At 39.0% G+C, this 23,234-nt stretch overlaps 1 long non-coding RNA gene across 1 annotated transcript; it reads left to right on the top strand.

Annotated features, from left to right (window-relative positions):
* The first annotated feature begins 1,136 nt into the window (after positions 1 to 1,136).
* Positions 1,137 to 22,583, top strand: LOC141795633 (uncharacterized). The gene is made up of 3 exons (XR_012598621.1): positions 1,137 to 1,218; positions 19,337 to 19,401; positions 22,349 to 22,583. It is a non-coding gene; the product is annotated as an uncharacterized LOC141795633 (long non-coding RNA).
* The last annotated feature ends 651 nt before the right edge of the window (positions 22,584 to 23,234 follow it).

Raw genomic sequence — 23,234 nt, 5'->3', positions numbered from 1 at the left:
TGACAGATGGGGAACAATGGAGCAGTAGAAAGGAGGCTGAGGCCTTGTTCAGCTCCACACAGACAGTTTGATTGTGTCAGTATTTCTCAATCCCTATTGTGCCCAGCATGAAATCTTTAACTCTTCAGAAACAGTCATGCACACAGCTAGGTACAAAAAATTCTGTTCTCTGTCATATTTTTCCTCTGACAGAGTGAGTGTATTGTTTGATCTCAGCTGCTAACTGTCTGCTGGCTGTCACCCAATTCAGCATCTGAACTTGACCTCAATGCTGTGTTTGGGGTTTTGAGGCATGAGCAGGATTCTTGTAACAGTCAGACACAGGTCATCGGTATGGAGCTCTTGTGGTTACCTGATAGGGTAGTGGATTGCACTTATACAGTGCTTTTCTAGGATTTCAGACCACTGGAAGTGTTTTTACACTGTCACAGTGGCTAAAAATACAGAGGCTGCTGCAGTAAGGGACCATTAGTACACTAAACGACACATAAGTACAGTACACTAACCACTAAACAACAGACACATTTGGGGTCCAGCATCTTGCCCAAGGACACGAGCAATACTCGTGACATGTGACTGCAGGTGGTGAAATCGAACCTTCAGCATGCTAACTGAGAACATCTGTCTCTGAGGTGTTAGTGTGTTTTATTACACAACAGTTGTGATCTCAAGTGTTATCTGCTTGTGAATAATTACTGAGTTTAAATATCATGGACCAACGAGGTTCAATAGACCGGGTCATGTGATGTGTTCTAGGCTGAAGAGTGACAGCTCAGTAAAGCTTAATAATGCTGACTCGCAGTTTGTCTCATCTGCATTTATGAATTGAACTGAATTCCTGAATATCCCTTTTGGATGAATAAAGTATTTTTCTTTTCATTTCATTTATAAATTAAAAAGTTAAAATAAACAGCAGACTCTACCACTGAGCTTTACTCCTTTTGTCAATTAGGTCTAACACCAGAAATTTGTTTGAGCCAAGGGCAAGTTTGCCCAATCCAGAGCTTTTTTGGCTTGCTCTGTCATGGGATGCTATGGCGCCACCTGTTGGCCTTTACATGAAGTGCCATGATCCAAAAGAACCAGGAAGAGGACACTTAAGAAAAGGACCAGGAAGTTAGAGGGCCTTCATTTAGTGATCAGCAGAGTTCACATATGCCAGCTCCTCAAGAAGCTTAACTACAGAACTGACTTGTGTCCCTCAAGAGAGCAACAGCTGTGAGTCCTTGTAGTTATGTTATTGCAGCCCTTGGTTGTTTTGTGCATTACTGCTTTGGAAAATTTTGACTTTCTTGTTTAAGCATTCAGTTTGGTTTTCTTGACGTTAGCTTAGCTTGCTAACTTGCTACTGTTTTATGGGGCTTGGTTTAGTTTAGCATTTAGCCCAGCATTTGGCTTAGTATGTAGCTTAACAACACCTATAGCTTAGTAAAGTATGTAGCTTAGTGGTTAGCTTAGCAGTTAGCATAATTAGCTCAGTGTTAATATCACTTTGAGAAACAAGTAGATGTGTTACATAATTTGAGAATTTGTTTTAGTATCCTTTTAATATATGCATCATTTTCCCCTCTGTTTGAGTTTTTGCTTTCAATTGAGTAATGATGAATAAATGAAATTCAACTCATCATCATTTGAATTGGAGTTTGGCTGGCTGTCAATCTACATACATTCATACACAAAGGGAGGACAGTTACACAGGTCTATTTTGGTCAAATTAATCAAAGCTGCGGTGAGAAATGTTCTGTTTGTGTTAATTTCACCCCCTACTGTTGACCAAACAATACTTGTACCACTGCTGAGTCTGTCTTGAGTAAGAAAAGTCTTACAAAAAAAAAAAAAAGTTCCCTGCTGTCTTAAATTTTTGAACGGTGTGCCATCAATTACCTGGTCTAATATTTTCTTCCTTGGAATAATTCCGTATAATAAAATTTATATATAGGAATTGTCAAACTCATTCATTCATTCATTTTCTGAACCCCTTGTCCTGTTCAGGGTCGTGGGTGGCTGGAGCCTATCCCAGCTGTCATTGGGCAAGAGGTGGGTTACACCCTAGATAGATAGATAGATAGATAGATAGATAGATAGATAGATAGATAGATAGATAGATAGATAGATAGATAGATAGATAGATAGATAGATAGATAAAGTAATACTACAAAAAAAATAGTAAAAGAATCGATTGGGTGTGACAGTTGTTCAAAAAACACAAAACACTAAGCGACTGCATGATAAATACATCCAACTTTTTTAAACAGCATATGTCTGGAGACAGCAAATAAAAGTGGGTTTGGATTGTCATATGCACTGGTGTCTGATTTTTAATTTAGCCTGTCCAGGCCTGGATTGGAGCCTTGATGAGACCTTGTTTCCATGTTTTAGACAGGCTGTGATGAACACATGGACGAAGGTCTCAGCCAAGTTATCCAAGAGTGATTTGGGATTGGGACTGTTAGCCATTTGGTCAAGTTAATGACTAGAATCAGCTCTATGTTTGTGTACGGCATGGTGGTGTAGATTAACAGCTTCTTTAACAAAAGGAAAAATGTTGCTATTGTTGGTACAACTGTCTTCATGCAAGTCTGGCGTACTGCAGTCCATCAGCCACCTCTCAGTGTACCCTTTTCCTGGCATCTAGTTCTGTTTTCATGCAGGTTTATTGATACAACTTTAATTTCAGCAGCTACAAAGGCTATAAAGTTTTGTACAGCTCGGTCTGTGACGCTCCAAAGCTCTGACATCAACAGAACAAGATGGAAAAAATATTACAGTGTCAAGTCTGAGCAGAAGTTTTTACTTTATCCCACCAATGAGAGATGTTTCAATTAACACAGTGACAGGTTTTTAAATGTAATATGTTCTCCAAGGATTGTCTCTTGTAGATTTTCTCCGGTGTTCACAGGTTGATTGATAGATTACAAAGAGCAGGTTATAAAAAAATCACTCAGCCAAAAACAAGATTAGAGAAGATTTGACCAAATCAAATCAAGGTAGATGCTTGCTCATGAAATCTTGTCTTGCTGAAATTGTTAAACTGGAGGAAAATGAACAACTTCAAGGCCCGATATAATGAAGGGTTTATCCTGTCAGTATACAATGAAGCATATAATGAAGATAAAATTTGACAGCAGATTCACAAGACAGATGTGTTCCTGTAATATTGTGCTCAGGTTGGAAAATCTCTCCTCAGTGTATTGTTGGGCTTCTGTAGATAGACTCTGTGTTAGCAAGTTAAACAGACACAAAACTGTTCACAACTTTCTTTTGGCCTGCAAACAAAAAGACAGTAAATGTGGAAATGAGGAAGGGCAGCAGAACACTTGTAACAAGGCTGTGTTAACTTGAGTCTGATTGATGATTTTATAGCAACAGCTCAAAGCTACCGTCAACTTTAGAGATAACAGAGCGCTGTGAGGACTCTAACCACAGACTCTGGAGGACTGACTGTAACCATCACTAAGCATGGATCAAAGTCTGGTAAATATGAAGAAAGGCAGAAGAGGTTTAAGGCATGAACTCTAGGCCATGACAGAAAAATCTACAAAACTATAAACGATGCATGAAGTAAACACTTAACACACTAAGTGGTACAGCTGTGTGGTAACTTGAAATCCCTCTGACAGTCATGAGGCAGAATAACTTTATTAAAAGCAGAGCTATTTTATGTGTTTTTGTTCACTTCGTTGTTTACTTCACCGTCAGTGGAAATGTGCAACTTTAATGTAACAACGGCAAAGTTTCTACTAAAGAAAAAAATACAGGAAAAAAAAACCTCTAACTGTGAGCATAGGGCCTGTGTCCACTGACAGTTTTTTTTTTTTTTTTCTGGCTGCGGCTTCCACAAGCTCACTGTCAGGGTGCTTTTCATTGGTGCTCACTGTTACTTGGTTTTAAAACTGTCCAGCAGCTTAGGCCCCGTTCAGACAACAAGGTTTCATCTGACAATGCTAAAACACTGTAAAAAAAAAAATCTGCGTTTACACGGAAACACAGAGCGACTGAAAATGCTGTGGGAAGCATGCTAGGCCTGCAGTCGGCGCTATAGCTGTCTTGTCCAGAAGCCGCTTTTAGGGGATCTCCTCTGAAGTAGAGTTGAGCTGATCATCTGGTGTATTGATTAATACTAAGTGCAGAAGTGGAGCAACAGATGCACATTTTGTTGAAAGACAGTCAGAAGATTCAGCAGATTGAGCAGCACAAGCACAACACGGTAGTTCCCGATGATCGTAACAATGGTACTGTTGTCCTGTTGTATGCGCTCGCAGCTGAGTGTGACGTCAGTGTTTCCACTGAAAATGCTGGCTTACTGTTTACACAGCAACAGTGTCAGCAGTATTTCAGAAAAAACCCACTCTGGAGGCCTTTTTCAAAAGTTTGCGTTTTAGGTCGGCTGAAACGCTATTTCCTTGTAAACACGAGGCTGAAACGCAACGAAACTTTTGCGTTTCACCCTAAAACCGTTGTCTTGTAAATGGCCCCTTTGTAGTGACAGTTAACTCTGTTGTAAATCCTGGGTATGTTTCTTATTTGCTTCTATTTACTAGAATTTTACAAAGACATCTTGAAAACAACAAAATGATGTCATGTGGGATTTGCAGCAGCAGTTGACTTGGAAGTTGTATACTGGAACACCTTCTCTATATGGACCTCTGGTTGGTTGGGCATGGAGAATTGACAATTACGAGCATGAAAGTGTTGCACAAGAGTGCTGCAAGTGCAGCAACTTGCAACAGCTGTTCCTGAGGCTGTTTTTAAACTTCAGATGCTGAGTGCAGAAAATGCGGTACTGTGGCATTTTTGCATTCAAACATGGGTGCTGCCACTGCAGCAACTGCACTTAGTTGACACAGGCCCTAATGGACCCATTTAAATGAAATCATCATTTGCGATTGTATTTATTTATTTATTTATTTATTTATTATTATTATTATTATTATTATTATTATTATTATTATTATTATTATTTGGCTTCTAGCTCAGTGAAAACAAGTTCAATCAATATCTGGTGTAATATTATTCTTTATGTTTAAAATTGTTCTTCAAACATTTTCAGTCTTACCTTTAATATTAGATAAAATATCCAGAAACTGAAATAAGATATGAGGTGCAAAATGCTAATGTAGGCTGTTGCCATTGATTTTTGAAGTATGTTTAGATGTGAAAATCTACTTAAATAACCCCCTGGATTTTACTTTTCATTGTCTTCCTATCCACTTAACCACCCAGAAGAGGTTAAGATGCAACCTTTAATTAGATTTATCACTGCAGTGTGGCATTTAACTGCATTTGAGCTTTGTACCCTTACTGTGACCTAAGAGGAGAATGGCTGCCATGCCAGTATGTGAAATATGGTCGTATTTTTGTACACAAGTAGCGCCAGAAGCTGCAAATTTAGTGTGTAAAAATAGCCCCATCCTGCATGTCCTGGAACGAAAGGTTAAAACCCACAAACATTAGCATTTATTAATATCATCCAGCCTGCAGCTCTCTCAGTGGTAAGGAGAATACTGCTTCTCCAGTTCATTGTAATGAGCAGCAGTGTGTGTGGGTAAATGCAAGTGTAACTGGCTCCGGCAGCAGATTCACTGATCATTTTTGGGTGCATATGGTAGGAGGACAGAAAGGGTGGGAGGAGAGAGTGGAGAGGATGAGAGCGAAAAATTCTAATTTGCTCAGGCTTGCATGGCAAATATTTTCAGCTGAAATGTTTACATAAAAACAGGCTGTTGGGAAGCATGCAGCTTTTTTTTCGCAGCATACTCAGATTTTGTCATTTTTATAAAATAAAACACTGCCAAAGTCAATACAGCCGAGGCAGCTTTATAATCAAAACACATCTGTAAGCAGAAATTTCACATTTGGTACTTTTCTTCTCCAGCTTGTGATGACACTGAAGAACATTAATTTTCGCTATGCTCTTCAGCTTGTGTTGGCATTTCAAATGATGAACCACTTATGTCTTGAGGTTTTTTGTCACACATCATGTCAGCGTCATGTTCCTATGTATCATGAGTGACTCAAACATGTGGCACTTATAGAAATCACCAGCGCCTGCTGCCATGTCACAGCTGCAGACAGGGGGCCAGGTCCAGTGATGGTTGGCATAACATGAGGCATAACCTTGAAGAAAAAAAAAAAAATGCATTGCTTTTTCTTTGCTGTATTTGCTGGTTCGGCTGAAATGGATGCTTGCAGCCTGCTGTGACCTGTAATGAAAGTGACAGAGAACTTCTACATTAGAAACAAGCAGTAAAAGTTTTAATTGTATCCTTTGGTTCTTAAAGAGCTCGGTTCTCTAGAGGATAATAGCAGGGTTGAGAAGCTGCAGTAGTTAAACATGTTTCTAAAGGCTCCAGTAACTGACTGAACTCTATCTCTGATACATTTGAAACATTAAAGCACTTGTGAGGAATTTTTAGGAGGTTATTCAACAGACTTTTAATTTCTGTCACTTACTGCTGGTACAGCTGCTGCCAACAACTAATCCTTCTGCAGATTCTCACAAGCAGTACATTATATTTTCTACTGAGTGGCCTCATAATGTGGTGCAAACATAAACAACTAAAGTGTATTTAAATAATATCACATTAAGATGCAACTTTCTGTTAAAATCTTTGAACCTATCAGCCATCATCCCCTGTCATCTGCTGGTGTTATGTGATATATGCCTCTGTTTGAACTAATGCCAATTTACCTGTGATTCCAGTGTAGTCAGCGGTCAGCCTTATACATCTTTCAGCAAAGACCCTCTTCCCTGTCCAGAATTTACAGTTGTGGCATAAAACACTTTAAGATTTGGTGTGTTACATCCCCCATGTGGCTCCTAATCTTCTGTTTCAAGTATCAGTTCAAAAGTGATGGTGCCAAATGCAGAGTCATGACAATCATATACTCAAAGGGGCTGTGAAGAGTTTCCAAGTGATCTTGAAAAAGTCTCCCTTCCAGATATTTGCCTGATCATAACCCCCACTTTAAAATGAGATTATCAGCACCAATATAAGTAATGTCTAAATGCTACTTTTTAGCTTCCTGATTGGGTCGAACAGGACCAGATTGATTTATGGTACATCAAAGTCTCCATGACAACACCACGCTGGCAAAGTTTAGAAGTGACAAGAGACATCTGTGTTTTTCTCTGCTGAAAACAATTTCTGTGCTTAATTTTGCAGGGCCATTTGTTCAATGGTAATCCAATGGGATTTTGGTTATTGGATTGGATTAAATTCTGAAAATGGGTTGTTCAAAAGGGAAAGAAGGATTTTAAAATTGGCTAAAATCACGTAATCCAACCCTTGTTTTAAACCAGATAAAATCTTCAGTTTGTGTTGTTCATGAATTTTTCAGTAGGATTTGTATCACTTTGATCCAAAAAACAGGATTATTCTGATACCAACAGAGGGGTAAGATTATAGGGTGGATTAAAAAAAAAATCAGTAAGAAATACAACATATTTACAATTTACTATCAATACTTTTATTGGTATTTTGCACTTGACCTGTTTCACCAATACAGTGATAAAGTAGATTAAGTTAATTTAGGCTACCAATGAAGCCTTTCAGTAAAGTAAAGAAAAAACAAAGATAAACTAAAGGAGCAGAAGCACAGATACTCCTGGCAGCGAAATAAAGCAAACCAGAGAAAAACTTCAGATCCACCTTCTAAAAGCAAAGCTTAGAAATGCTGGACTGTCCTTCACAGATGAAGAAGAACCCTGCCAACTATTGGAGATTTAGCCTCTTTTTTATTTTTTAACATTTTAGACGTTTTCAAAATATCCACTTTGTGTTCTTTTAATGTATATTTGTTATTCATTTGTTGTGGCTCAGTGGAGGGGTCATAAAAGAAGTTAGAAATAGAAGTAGATGTTGATGTTATTTTTGTTTTTTTCTCAAAATAATTAAAAAAAACAAAAACCCTACAGTGAACCTATGTTGGCTCTTCTACAAAGCTGGTAGCCCAGATTAAGATATACTGTCCGATTTAGAGCACTGGTAATCCAGATTCTGTAGTCTTAAAAACTGTGTATCTGGATCAGGGTGATTCTATCCAGTGTTGCTTTGAAAAACTGGCATAAAACTGAGACTGATTACCTGATCCTGGATCATTTTGATCCGGATGAAAACTCTGTGAACAACTGGCCCTTAGTGATGGTGAACACAGGAGCCTAACTGTCAGACAGAAAAAGGACAAAGAGCAGAGAAAGCTAAACAGGAGAGTGATAGCGCACGGGCTAAAAGCTAAAACACTCATTTACTTCAAGTGCAACCAAGTACAACCAACCAGAGGTCCATAAAGAGAAGGTGTCCCGGTGTAAATCTTCAAATTCTGCTGCTGCAAATCCAACATGACATCTTTTAGTTGTTTTCAAGATGTCTTTGTAGAATTCTACTAAATAAATGTGATAAATAAATAAATGAATATTATTAAGAAACATACCCAGGATTTAAAAACAGACTTGAGTGTCACTACTAAGACAAGCTGGAGTGCTGCTGGACAGTTTTAAAACCAAGCAACAGTAAGCACCAATGAGAAGCACCCTGACAGTGAGCTGTCAGTGGACACAGACCCCTACATGCACATGAGTGCCACATCCAAAGATTCTTTCTTTCTTTCTTTCTTTCTTTCTTTCTTTCTTTCTTTCTTTCTTTCTTTCTTTATTTATTTATTTATTTATTTATTTATTTATTTATTTATTTATTTCTCTCTTTTTGTTGTTGTTGTTGTTGTTGTTTCCTTTGTACTTTTCACAGAAATTCTCTTAAAAGTTCCTCAATAACGGAAGTGCACAATTGCCAGACTCTGCGTCATAGACCTCGATGTGGTCCAAGGCCATCAGGTTGATCATTCTGTACCCGTTGGTTTTTCAAAGTAGTACAGGTGTCTCCTCTGCAACACCATCCTAAACTACACTCATTGGGCCATTTACCTTGTTTTGGGGTGGTCTCTTTGCAAAAAGAAGATGAAAACTCAATACAACAGGCACCTTTTATTCATCTCACAGTATAATGTTTCATCATATTTCAAAATATTGAATCATATCCTATTATAATGATACATAATTGAGTCAGCACATTCCTGTCACAGCACTATTGAAAATTAATTATAAGGACAAACAGCGTAATTATTAAAGATTTTCCCTTTGTTGTTTTTGTCACAATATGATAATCTTTCATCAGTCAAGCATCCTTGAACAATAACTTCTTTTTGTTAAAAAGGAGAAAATCAGCCATGGCACCTAGCACTCCACAGAAACAAAAGCACACAGTGTCAGTTTAACAGGCTTTAGCCAGCAGTGTTTTTCAGTTTGATGTCTTTGCATCTGCTGTACGCAGCAGAGAAGCTGTCTGCTCACAGGAGGTGTCTGTAAGATACTTCCACAACATCGTACACATCAAGCTGAGCCCCTGGGATGGGCGGCAAGTTTCGATCTCTGCAGGATCTGAGCTTAATCTACAAAACGGGAATAGTCCTCAGCAGAAATATGATTTCTTCAAGCATTTTTTTTATCAGGATTCTGTCTTAGCAGCATTTTATCTGACTTTGACTTAGGTTCATTCAAGCAAAGTTATACAAGAAGACTGCTTTTAATGTTATGCCTTGCCTCACTGGTTTAAATAGCTGTTTGTACCCTCAATGAAGTCTGAAAGAAGCTGCTGGACACTGAGGTCATGACCGGGCTTCTCTGGCAGGGTGACAGGAACATGACAGTCTGGGCAAAGTAACTGTGTTCCCAGAAAACACTGAATGAAGAAGTGACAGCTTGACCTTCAGATTCAAAATTGGCGAGGGTCACTTGATGGGGCAGGCAGTGTACCCTTGGCTTGCAAGGTTAAGATGATGATGACGAGGAGGCCTGTTTGCAGAACACTCACCCCCTGCAGGCTCCTCAAAAGAGTCAATTGAGCGACAGAGTTTAAGGGGGATGTGGGCAGAGAGACAGTAAAGGACAGAGAAAAAGACAGAGATGGGGGTAGCCTGCATGCATGAGGTTGAACTTGATGTCTTGACTCACAGGGGATAGATTTCCAGGAGCATAACAGCCCATCTGTGCTCTTACATAAAGTGGTTCCCTTAAGTGGGATTGTGAATTGAGAGGGAAATGCCCCAATCTGCAGAATTCAGCCTGGTGAAAGGAAAAGCCTTGTGAACCATAAAATGCAGGAACCATCCTAAAGGGCATGAGTTGACGGAGAGGTATCACGCGTCTCCCTCCTTCTGCTGCTTTATGTTTGATCTCTTGTTTTCAGCCTTTTAAAGGCTCAAGAGGAGATTTTACTGTCAACACAATGCAGGAGTGATGTTCACTGGATGACCTTTACAAGCCCCATTAATGATGGGCACATCTGACTTGTTTCTCCACAGTAATGGCACCTTATTCTTTCAAATAAGGCTGCTGTGAGGAGTATTTTTTCTGCTACAGAAATAAACTGATTTCAATACTGATGCCCTTTTTGTGACCTGTGATAGAATTGGGAACATCAGCGAGAACACTGATTTGTTGTGAAGTTATTTTAAATACTTGTCGCTCCTGCCTTGGGGTACGTGTCAAAACAAGCAAAACATCCTCCTATACATGCTCAACAATAAAAATGTACTATGATCATTAGACTTCCAAAATAAAGAAGCCTATGGTACACTGGAAAAAGAAAACCGTTGGACCAACTTAAATTATTGCTTCAATTGGTCACATCTAAATAGATTAAGTTGTTTGAAATAGAGTTCATAAATTCAATCAACACAATTAATTAAGTCAAATGAACTTAAAGATTTTATTGTTCTCAAATCAACATTTTGCATCAGTCCAACTTAAGGTTTTTAGTTGTTTCAACTCAATAATTTGCAAAACCTTAAAGTAAAATCTGATGAGGTATTTTTATAATTTATTGCACTGTAAAAACGTGACAATTTGAGCTTACTTAAACGAATCTAGAAAAACAATTGCACTAAAAAGGTTAGTAAATATGACTAATAGTCTTAAGTTGAGTTTACTTTGTGTCTACTTGTAAAGTTTACCTTACAGCCTATTGAATTGACTCATTTCAATCTGTGAGTGAGGAGGGAATGCAATGAATATTAGACCCCGCTGTACATTAAGATGTTAACCTGCCAAGAGCACAGGCTTTCTGTGCTCCACATGGCATGGACCTGCTGTCTGTGCCCTGTCACATGGACCGTGTACCTTTAAGTGTGTTTTATGTTTTATATGTTAATAAATGAGATGTGTTGATGGGCAAAAATTATGATCAGAAATGACAAACTGGGTTTTGTCTTCAGTTATATTAAAATTACCTTTACTGAGAGAGTATTTTAATCTGAGCCCTCACTGCCATGGAGCACAGGCAGCTAGGACAAGCAGCCTATGTGGAGCACAACCAGGCAGCCAGGACAAGCAGCCTATGCCATGGAGCACAGCCAGGCAGCCAGACAGACAGCTGGTCTATGCCATGGAGCACAGACACACTGTCCCAGCATGGTATCTTAATCATCAGGGTCTCATGTCCACGGCGTTCCTCATCCATGGTTTGTCCTCTTGGGTTTTGCATATTATTGAGTTGAAACAACTTAAAACTTTAGCTTGGCCTGATGCAAAATATTGATTTGAGAAGAATTAATTTCCTCTCTAGCGCTATAGGCACACCAAAAAGGCTCTAGTTTCTCTTATTTTTCACTAACACTTGTTTCCTTCCTTTTTAGTTCCAGTCCAGTCCAGTCTCCTTTCTGTGTGATCCCCTAATCTCTCCCTAATGTGCTTCACCTGTGTCTTGTCTTTGACACTCCCTGCTCCTTTATATTCCCAGTGTGTTCACTCACCTCTTGCCAGATCAACCTATGCCAGTCGTGGTTATCCAGCACAAATCCTAGTTCTTCATGTTCGAACCTCTTCCTGATTTGCTAGTTTACGCCTCCAGCCTACTGATTCTGTTCTTCGGCCCTCTGTCTCGTTCTCTGATGTCAAACCTATTTTCTGAATAAAGACACCATTTTTGGACCTTGACCTCTGGTGTCACATGTGAGCTCCTATTCTGCCTGTGCTGTGATACTCTCACAGCTGCTCTCAGTGAAAATATAAGTGCCATAGATCAAAAACCTTCTAAACTCTATTTAAAGGTTCAGCATGAAACTGTGGAATTTCTACTGTCTTGAACCAGCATACAAAGTTTTCTTGCCTCTTCTTTTATGTTGTCTGGATAGTGTTAACTGATTACATATCAGCAGAAGAGCAAAGGCTTCCTAACAAATTTCTGGATTTCTAACAAATGAAATCAAGAGCTAAAAAGTTAACTACTTTGGTGTTACTAAAAACTAAGAGTTGACCCTGAAGTTAGCTGGAAATCCAACTCCACAGAATGGGATCTATTTTGGCTGCTATTTCATTATGGCTAGTCCTTGATTGCACATTTTGTGTTATAATCCAAAATGACCCATAATTTGTGCCAAATAAACACATATACATGGTATGAAATCTGCTTTACAATCAAACTGCCTTTGGACCAAATACAGTATAACCTTTGGTCACAAAAACCAGAATATCCAATAATAGCTGATTCTTCACTGACTAAATGATCTCAATCACAGCAGCAGCTCACTTCAGAAGAAACTAAAATAAGCACAAACTCATTAAATAAACATTATGCATGGGTGACAAAAGAACTTATCTCTCTTTGTTTTCACTGACAAACATTGAGATGTACAACTATTTTTTAAAATATCAGTTGAATGCCAGATGTATCTGATTCTCTTGATCTGCATCAGGCCAAGTTAGTTGGGCTAAAAAAATATAATCAAAAAATGAGAGGGTCCAAAACTGTTACATTTTCTTTTCTATAATTTTTAGCTTTTGAAGATCTATACAAACACTCAAAAAATACTTAACTGGATGAACATGGTTTTATCATGCCACCTATGTTCCATGAAAAGTAACCAAGTAAGTTCAATCAATCTTGACTGTATTGCTTCCACCTAATTTAATTGCTTTCATTCAGCAAACCTAAATTTGTTAAACCAACTAATTGTGAATATGTTGTGTGAACATAAAGTTTTGGCGTTACTGTTACTTATTTGCAATGTGTGGGTCCAAATTGATTTGTAAAGGTTGTTTCAACATATCCACTAAGGTAAGACATTTGAACCATGAGTGAGGAGGGTACACAGTGGATATAAGGCCCTGCTGTACATTGAGCGGTGTTGTACGTTGCTTTGGACGAAAGCAACGTAGGCCATTTGAGCACCATTGCATTGACTTAAGCTTAAAACAATTCAGCTTAAAATTGGCCAACAAAACACACCCTGTCAACTCAATGTTTTATTAACATAAAACAAAATGAAAAAATCATCGGGTAAATGGGCTGGGCCTTATGGAGCAAAGACCACCGGTCCATGCCAGTCTAGCACAAACAGCCAGCCTGTGCCCATCAAGTATTATCCCAATGCACAGTAGGGTCCCACATGCACTGACTTCCCTCCTCACTCATGGTTTCAATGAACTGTCACAACAAAAATTACTAAATTAGTTTGTACCAATTATACAAACAAGAGTTTACAAAGTAATGTCCAGATGCACCCCGGGCTACAGCAAGTGGATTGTTCACCAGCTTCTCAGGAACTTGTTCCCTTCAAAATGATACTCAAATTATCCTCCGATGAATAGGGCCAATTGCACATTACTGCCACCTCCTGCTCTGGAGAGTTGTTGCAGACGGGATTCCTACCTAAACTAATGAGGTTGAGTTAACATAAAGCATCTTGTAGTTTGAAGGATTTCGCACATCATGCTAAAACAACATGACTCACTAATGTTTAACCACTAAATAGGTAATAGTATGGTAGAAGCTACATGGTTTACTTATGCCGATTGAACAAACACCCATGTTGATTTTTCTGAGTGTACACACATATCAAAAAAAGACAGTTCCATGTTAAAAAATTTAGATTTGAAGGAATCTGTCAAAACATTTGGCTTGTCTTCTTACTTTGAGAACACATCAGAAAAGTGATTCAAGAAAAAAATCTTCCCCCTTACATGTCCCCTTTGCATCTCATCTTGCTGGCTTAAGTTTGTCGCTGATTTCATCCCCAGTCAAAACAAATTTTACACACGACAATTTAAACTAGCAGTCAGGCACAAATGTTTGGCATGCAGTTTCTTTCAAATGTCTAGAGTGCATCTGTCAGATCAAGTCTTCCTGAGTAAAGACTGTGATAACATTATTTTGGTAAATGTGTTGAATTTGTTACATCACAAGTTATGTGTAAGTTAACAAAAAGCTATGTGACGATGTTTGGAGTGATATTCAAACCTGGAACACTGATCATCAGATGACTACATTATTCTTCCTTTTTCCTAATGTTCCTCCTCTCTGATTTCAGTGTAGAGGAATTAGCATTATGCATTTGAATAGTGATACAGTGTTTTGTAAAATAACTTAACGGAGGAGGCTCCAGTTTTTTAGGACCAACAGTACTTAAAAATTTGCAATTAAATTCTGAGTTGGTCTGTTTTGAATAATCCATGCAGAGAGGCCTTATTTTGGTGCATGTCCTGAGGCTGCAGCCAATCTGTTGGGCAAACAGCCAAGGAGCAGCAGAGAAAAGACATCAGGCTGTGTTAAGAAACATAATGCACGCAAAAACATTATTTCTTCACACGCACACAGTCACACACATCACTTGTGACTGACCTAAAATTTTCTCTCTTAGATCTCATTCATTGACACATCTACCAAAAAAAATCAATCATGTCATGACAGTATTGTATTACAGGAAGTTACTTTACATATCATCAAAGAGAAAAAGGGGAGGCAGAGTGGAGAGGAGGAACAGGGAGGGTGGGAGCTGCTCCTCATAAATTGCTTTCATAATGTGACCGAGATGTGAACTTTGTCATAAGTATAGCATGTCAACATCTCTGCAGAAAATATCTGTAAAGTGTAAAATGATGAATCTGACAGGGCGTGATGACCAGTTACTTTCTGCAGCATGTTCACGTGTTCCTGCAAACGTTGGAGACACATTTTGTGCTCTTAGGCATGAGGAGATGGGGAACAGGAGATCAACTGGAAAAGTATTGGGGGGGAGGCTCTGGTTACCATGGTACCTGAGCTCTGCCATGTTGCAGAAGTATTTAATATCACGGAGGGTCGCTCTGCTTTTGATCCAAACTCTACCCACACCACACCACACACACACACACACACCCACACATACACACATCCCAAGCACCTGGCCAGAGAATCACATCAGCCACCTGAGAGGAGTGAACCATCCATATTCATACTCACAAACTGATACAGCACTTTAGACATAACAGCATGATGAAATACAGGTTCTAATTAGCCAGGTGTGACATCTTGTGAGTGACAGGCTCCTCCTGAAATATTCATGCCGGTGTTGTTTTCATCTCTTTGTGGAAGGATGTGTCAGGCTTTGTCTCAGTTCATAAAGTCAAGTCAGACATCTATGCCATTTGGGAGCATGGTTTCTTTGACGCTGAATAAAACTGTATTCCCTTTGACGTGTCATCGCAAACTACTACAGCCATCATGGTACAGGGGCATGTGTTTGCAGCGAGTGACTGTAAGATGTTTCCCTGCAGGACGCATCTACAGTTCTTTGCATATCAGCATGAAAAATCATTGTTTTTCATTAATGATAGAAATTGATGAAATATATTAAAAAGTGCCACTTTTGGTATATCTTAATTGTGTAAAAATCTGCTGTTCTGGACATCGGCTGTATAGAATAGATGTAGTCTACATGGAAGATGTTTTAAAGCACAAAAATGCTAACTCTGCTTTATTTTGCTCAACCAGCAGAAAGGTGAAGTTAAGTCAAGTCTGACGACTCCTTGCGAAGAGCTACAACACACCAACCTGTCAGTATAAACAGCCAAACTCCTACTTGTGTAGGTTGACGCTTAACACGTGCCTTAATGTATTCAGAGTGGATTCAGGCAGTGGGTTTGATCCACAAAGGATTGCTTTTGCGCCCACTTAACCTTCATGTGCAAATGAGCCAATGAGACGTTAGGAAGCAGGCACAAAGGCTACTTCACAAGCTGTTGCGGTAAAATCAATGGTGCCACAATGCACTGGTGTTGTTTGCATTTATATGAGCCAGTATGCATTCATTTTGCAGTTAGAGTGAATTTTTCACACTCTGCTGATAGTTGATGGTATTTGCACAGAGGTACTTGAAAGTGTTGTGAACACCTAGATGATGACAACATCTGCACATAAAGCTTTTTACTCTTTCTTTTAGTGTATTTAGAGGTTAAACCAGTCTGAGGTTGCCTCCTTTGATACATATGCTGTATGAATGTACTACACATATCAACTCCAACTCATTGGATTTAGCACTCTGTGTATTTGTAGCTGCAGTCCATTATTAGTAAACTCCTTGTAAACTCCAGGAAACGAAACGGTTCAGGCTGTAGGCATGGTTAGTTCTGCTGTAAAAGTCAAGAGGTTAAAGACGCTATGAGGAGGAGGATCTGTTTTGATTGCATTCCCTCGCCACCTTCTGGCCCGGAGTCTCCACACACTGTCGTAGTAGTGAGGCATGTGTTTGTTTTGGAATTAAATGGGGATCAGATCATAAAAAATTTTCTTTGTTCAAGAAAACATTTTACTGGATACAACGCACCAAGGTAAGGTATTTATCAGTACAGTTACGTAGCGCTACGGTTTGAAATGTGACATCAAGCAGACACTGTAGTAGCCGGCTATATGTCAGCGACATCATCAGCCTGGTGCTCCAACTTATCCGTAGGCTAATGTGACAACAAGTAAATACTGTCAATTTGTACGTTGTTGAGTAGCCGTTTATGTTTAGCACAGCTGACAGTCCTGTACTCTAAGACATGTTTGTAATGTGTAGCATTAGCAAATCCTGGTGAGCCATGTCCTCCTAGTCATCTTCCAAGCAGAGCTAAAGTAACGTCACTCTTAATTTTATTGATAGACTCTCAAGTTTGAACAGACCACTGCAGAATAACTGCTGACTGTGGGTTGGAATGAACATTATCACAAACAGCTTAGCCCCTGTGTTATAGAGTGATACAGCCCAAGCTAAAAGCTATTTAGCCGTCTCCAGTCTAGCTTTTTTCTGCTCTTCTTCTTCTTTTCAGATGGTTAAGACCAAGCTTTTATAAAATGGCCTCCTTGTATTTCAGTTAACCCTGTATTAAAAATGATACATGGATGTGTACTTATACAGCGCTCTTCTCATCTTTCAGTCCCTACGCCTGTCTTCGGTCTCTAGATGTCACATTCACACACACTCATGGCAGCAGCTGCTATATCAAGGGGGACCATCAGTATTAGCTAAACCCATTCTTTCACATTCACGCTGTTGGAAAAAAAAAGTGAAGGGTGCAGGGTATTTTCTATAGGCAGTAACTCCAGAGGCTAGAGAGTATATTTGGCAATAAGTGAAGATTAATAATCCGCTGACATGACTGGTGGTGCGCACCAGCCTTTGGATATAAGATATAGCCGCACAGATGCTGTCAGTCAGCAGAGGATGGGAGGTAAAAGTGCAGCCAGCGTGTCTGTAAGTGGTTTATTGATGGTTGTCAACGGTGAACCTGAGTGTGGCTAATCACATGCGACACTCGGTTGCTGTGCATGCTGAAAGGACGGCTCTGAGATGAAGGTGTTGGACCCTCCATATAGGATCAATCGACTTGGCTTATCCTTCCAATCTAAATGAGGGCCCCTAAAGTCTGAAGGCATTCTGCAGCGCTGCAGGCTCACTGATCATTGCACGTCAGAAAAGCTGGATGAATGAAATATGAAGTGACAGCTTTGCTAGTCCTGAATTACAAGTATTGTTTAAAGTAGTTCAAAGTCAATAGCAATGATTTTGTTTCTATCTGTGCGCCTCAAAATGTTCAAATCTACCTTTGAACGTTGTATCATCTGAGTCAATCCATCATGATGTAGAGCAGATTGTCAGAACAGGGGGAAGTTGGACACAATTGCAGACCAAAATGGTGTGGGGGGTTCTGAAAGTTATCCCAAAGGGGAAACGACTAAAATCAAAAGTGAACAACTGGGGGAATGATACTGAGCTGATTAAGCAGGCTAAGACAACAAATACACAGGTCAGAAGGATGCACACACTCTAAACTCTGTTTAGAGTAAAAGTTAATAGATTCTAAAGGATGCAGTAAAACATTCCCTCACGACAGCAATGGAGAAACTCACTGTAAACCATTGTAACCCACTTTAAACGCAGATCGGGAAATCAATGAGTAATTGCCGCAGGGAAATCAAAAAATCCTTTTTTTTTCTTTTTTTTTTTAATCCAAGCATTTCAAAGGTCCAAATACAGCCCCGATTTCTAGCTTGAATGTTTTGTTTTGTTTTTGTTTTTTGAGACTTGTATGTGTTATATTGTTTGTAATTGGTTAACAACAAAGTCAGTGGGACTGCTGTCACTTATCCATTTTAACATAATACCCTACTATAAGCGCAAATTTACTGACATCAGCTCTTTACCCTAACTCCATTCTTGCATGTTATGACTGTTATTAACAGATGTCAAAAGAAAGAAAAACCAAGTGTCTGCAAGCGTATACTTTGTAGTTATCCAACTAACTGCTGGCTACATCAAAAGCTTAAAAGAAACTAGCCTTTACTCTGGGGCAACGGCCAAAATACTCATCTATTTTCTGCATTAAGCATGACTTTAAGATGTTCAACATGACAGTCAAATCTTCAGGATAAAAAATATTTTCAACACTATCTGAGGTTTAAATACTGTAAATCAAACTCAGCTGGGTCTTGTTAGAGTTATGAGAGGAGGCTGTTTTGACAGTGCTGTCAATAGACAATATAATTTGTTGTCACAGCATCATCATCAGAGACAGCATCTGTTTCACAACAAATGAAAAAAACACCAATTCATCCCACAGTTCTTTGTTGAAGGCTATGACAAACCATCTAAAGATTAATTTAGTTAACTATGGCCATAGGTATTACACCTGTTTTTATTTTTTGGGTTCTTTATTAACCATAAACCTTACCAATTCAGTCACAGATTAGCCCAAGGCACCAAAAAAGTGTGCATTGGACAGACTTGGCTTGTCTGTTTTAATTCTAAGCTCACAGACATCTAAGGATCGACTTTTGATGTCTTCATCATGTTTTTCATTATGGTAAGAATAGAGAGGAGGTATCCTGTAGGGGTCAACTGAAGAACTTGACAGATTAAAAAAGTTTAATCCATGTGCAGCTACAAAAATGTTTAAGACTGAGTCCTTGAAGTTGAAGAAATGACCAAATTTGATAGAAATCTGTTCCATCCCATATTAATCTACTGTATCTCTATGATCTAGGATCAAAAGGTGGAGCGACAGATTGACCACATTTGTTCTGAGGGCTTCTTCCACCAATCCAGCTGGTGAGTGAAAAATGTCATTTGTCTTCTTTGCACTTGGCTGTGTAAATGATTAATCACTTCTTTATAGTTTCTTAACCTCCATCAGATACCTCCAGGCTTTTTAATCAGTTTTCTGATTAAACTTTAAAACTGTCCAGTGATGATTTAAGTATGTCAGAAAAGACCTTGCCTCGGAGGACCTCTTATCTTTGCACGGGAACAGAGTAACCCCATCATAAACAAGATGATAAAGTTGCATCACTTGGATTGATTGATGCATGTAGGGAGGAATGCTCCTAATCAAAACACATAACAGTTATACTGCTTATAGCCTAAAGCCAATTGGACTGTTTTATCATGCATTGTCTTGTGCTGCACACAAGACCAGTTCAGCATGGTGGCATCCAGCAGCTCATTCATAACATGATACACCTTTGAGTGTCCTTTTTTGTGAGTAAAACTTGATTACCTGACCGTCTCTGTTAAGTTTATCATCAGCCAATAGCTGCTAAGACAGATGTCCATCTAATGCTTAAAGATGCTATGAGGAGGATACATTTGAAATGGACTGCCTCTCCACCTTCTGGCCCAGAGTCTCACACACAGATGTGGCTTTTATTACAGTTAATAGTGCTACAGTTTGAAACATGACAACAAACAGACTTAACTTTGTTCTGTGCATCAGTACCTGGCTAAATGTAGCGGTAATAGCAGCCCGGTGCTACGACATATCCGTAGGCTTGCAAGCAAACTGTCAGATCTCTCTTCTCTATTCTAAATTTTGTCAGCAAGCATGATGTTGTCATCAAGACTTGCAAATCAGTCTGGTCTTACTCGACCCGATCGGGGAGCCATGACTTAGCATTTCGAAATTTTATTGGTGCTAATAATGTCATTTAAAAGTGTGGATTACAATCAGGCATATATCTGGAAGGGACAGTTTTTCAAGATCACTTTCAAACTCCTCACAGCCCCTTCAAGATGATAAAGTTGTAGTTATAAAATACTGGAACGTCACCATGTGCCAAGGTCAGACACTAAGCAAAGGAGTCAACTTCTGGGCAATCCATACATTCCATGAGAGGTCATGGTGGGTTTTGTGAAGGTGTTTCCAAAGTGTTTGCTAGTCAGCATGAAGGAAATGAAGGGCTACTCAAAGCATGGTCAACAACTTTATCTCATTACTGGGAGAAGTGTGAGTGGTTGAACAGACCTGGTTGAAAAAAAAAGGAGAAAAGAAAAAAAGAGCAGTAAGGAGATGTCAGACAAATGTTTAACTTGATACTTATCACTAATCTCTATGGAGTGCTACCAAATCAGTAGATCCCTGCTGTGTAGGGTTCTGCATTGTGTCAGTTATTACTAAGTAAGCATCCAGGGTGCCATCAAATCCAATCTTTACACTGGAAATGTTTTAAACCAATCAGTGACATCCGTCATCTCCAGTGAGAGCGCGAGCACTAAGTCAATACCCTCATTAGCTGTGTGAACACATGTTTGTGTTGATAAGAAACTGTGTCCAGCTCTGACAGTTCAGATTACTTTCAAATGCCACACTGTTGAGGCTAGCAGACCAGAAAAAAAAGAATCACATCAGCCTGAAAATGAGGATGAACGATGAGCATTAAGTAGAGCAGTAAAGAACAGGACATTGCTTTATTTAGATGTATTTTAAAAAAAAATCTTTCAAGTAAATCCTTCGATGAACCAAAGGTCCAATCAGACTTAACTGCAAAAGACATCACTGCTCATGAGACTTAGCTTTATTTTAGAGGATGGTTCCCTGTACCAGACCCGCAATGAGGTGTAACTGATGCGTTTAGATGCTCCACAGCGTGATTCACCTCTCTTGTTGCCTCAGTCTAATAGAGAAGCTTATTCTTAAAGGGAGGTAAACATTATTATACAGAGATGTACAAACCAAAAGAGACATCATACAAACACACAATAATTCTCCACACTTTTGTTGGCCAGTAAGTTGATTATAATTATTGATTTTTTTGTCCTGAATGGATTTAAGATGGGCTCAGAGAAAGAGCTTAGAATGTAGCTGGAGGCTCATTATCAAATCAATGACTCTTACTGTATGTCTCTTTTTTAAAACTGAGAGCTTTGCTGCATGAGAAACTAATTATACCCAGCTCAACGTGGGCTGTCTCAGTAAATACACTGTGGATTTCGGATGCCTTTATTTAAACCACTAAAACCCACATCTATTCAAAATTCTGTGCTGTTAAGAGTTTCTTTTTAAAATGTGGGTGGTCTTCTTAATCAGTTTCAGACAACATTAACATAACTAATTAGACAGAAGTGGGGCTAACTTTTGCATTTGCATAATTGTTCTACAGTTTCTGCAGTTTCATTTAGCAGGCCCTTTTTGAATTGTGTCTTTCTATTGAGTATTATGTATTCTCAGATTATTATTACAGCACATATAACTCTGGTGGCTAAATTATACTTACAAGCCCCAATTAATCCAGAACACCGCAGCCAAGATCCTACACAGTCGGAAACACAAATACATCACCTCAATACTCTGCTCCCTTCACTGGCTTCCCATAACCACTCTATTAAACTACAAGGTTACTCTCATCTCTCATCAGTGCATTATCAATCTTAATTTAAAACAGTGGCTGACCGCCCTGCCTCTATACCATTGTTACATGTTTCCACCTGTCAGTACTATGTTTCACAAACCTCACCTCTTCGCTTAAGCAACTACTTTCACATTTCTTTCATTCAACTGACATGTCTATGTTAATGTCAACTTTTCATTTTTTAAAACCAATAGGTATGTTGTTTTATATCTTGGTGTATATACCTATTCCAAGTCCATTGTCATATTTTAAGTGCTCATGTGTATATTTTATATTATTCTAATGGCTCTGATAATTGCTGTTGTAACATCACAATTTCCCAGTTATGGATCAATAAGTAACTCCATCCTATTCTATTTTATTCTATTCAGTGCATTGATGGAAATGCTCTGCCTCACCTCAAGGAACTCCTCACTCAGCAAAGCCCAACCCAGAATTTAAGATCTTCACACCAAAACCTCCTCCACCCACCCAGAACTGAGCTCCAGACCATGGGGGACCGGGCACCACGTCAGTGCCACTCCCTGCCCAGCCACCTCAGGACCCCACAGACCGTGGATGCTTTTAAGAAACAATAAAGACCTTCCTCTTTGAAGAGGCTTTTAATCACGCTAGTGCTACTTGAAAATATTTTTTTTAATTCTTCCCATTGTACTTTGAAATTTCTCAGAATGAAAAGTGCATTATAAATAAAAAATATATACTCATTGTTTTTTTTTTATTATTATATCATTATTACTATTAAAAATCAATCAACTATTTTTTGAGGTTAGAAAAAAATGGAAAAAAAGACCTTTATCGTCCACCAAAGTGGAAATTTACCCTTAGCTCTCAAGATACATAATGTAAGTGGGAAACGCTCAAAAATCCAGCTCACTTAAATATCAAAAACATTTGTGTCATGATGTGCTGTAGATTTCATCAGTCATTTTGGTACAGGATGTTTATAACACATTATGGCCAATCAGAATAAAAAATTTAACACAAGCGTGCTAGAGGCTGTTGGAGAGTCAGAAAGGAGCAAGAGAGGAGTTTGATAGGTGTCAGAGGTAATTTGGTCAGAAGTTAGACAAGAATTTGTGGGGAGTTAAAGAGGCGTGAGAAGGGAATTTGAGGAGAGTCACAGGGGAGACTTTGGGGAATTAAGGCAGAGTTTGCAGCGAGACAGAGGGGAGTTAGAGAGGTGTGAGGGGTGAGTAAGAGAGGGGTTTGTAAGAGTAAAGAATGAGGGCAGTTTGTGGACTCAGAGGGGCTTGA

This window comes from Halichoeres trimaculatus, unplaced genomic scaffold (assembly GCF_033239565.1).
Source record: "Halichoeres trimaculatus isolate MK-OKI-2021-1 unplaced genomic scaffold, fHalTri1.1 fHalTri1_scaffold_8, whole genome shotgun sequence".
In the NCBI taxonomy this organism is placed as follows: domain Eukaryota; kingdom Metazoa; phylum Chordata; class Actinopteri; order Labriformes; family Labridae; genus Halichoeres; species Halichoeres trimaculatus.
Note: the sequence above shows the minus strand (reverse complement) of the source record. Positions and strands in the feature narration are given on the sequence as shown.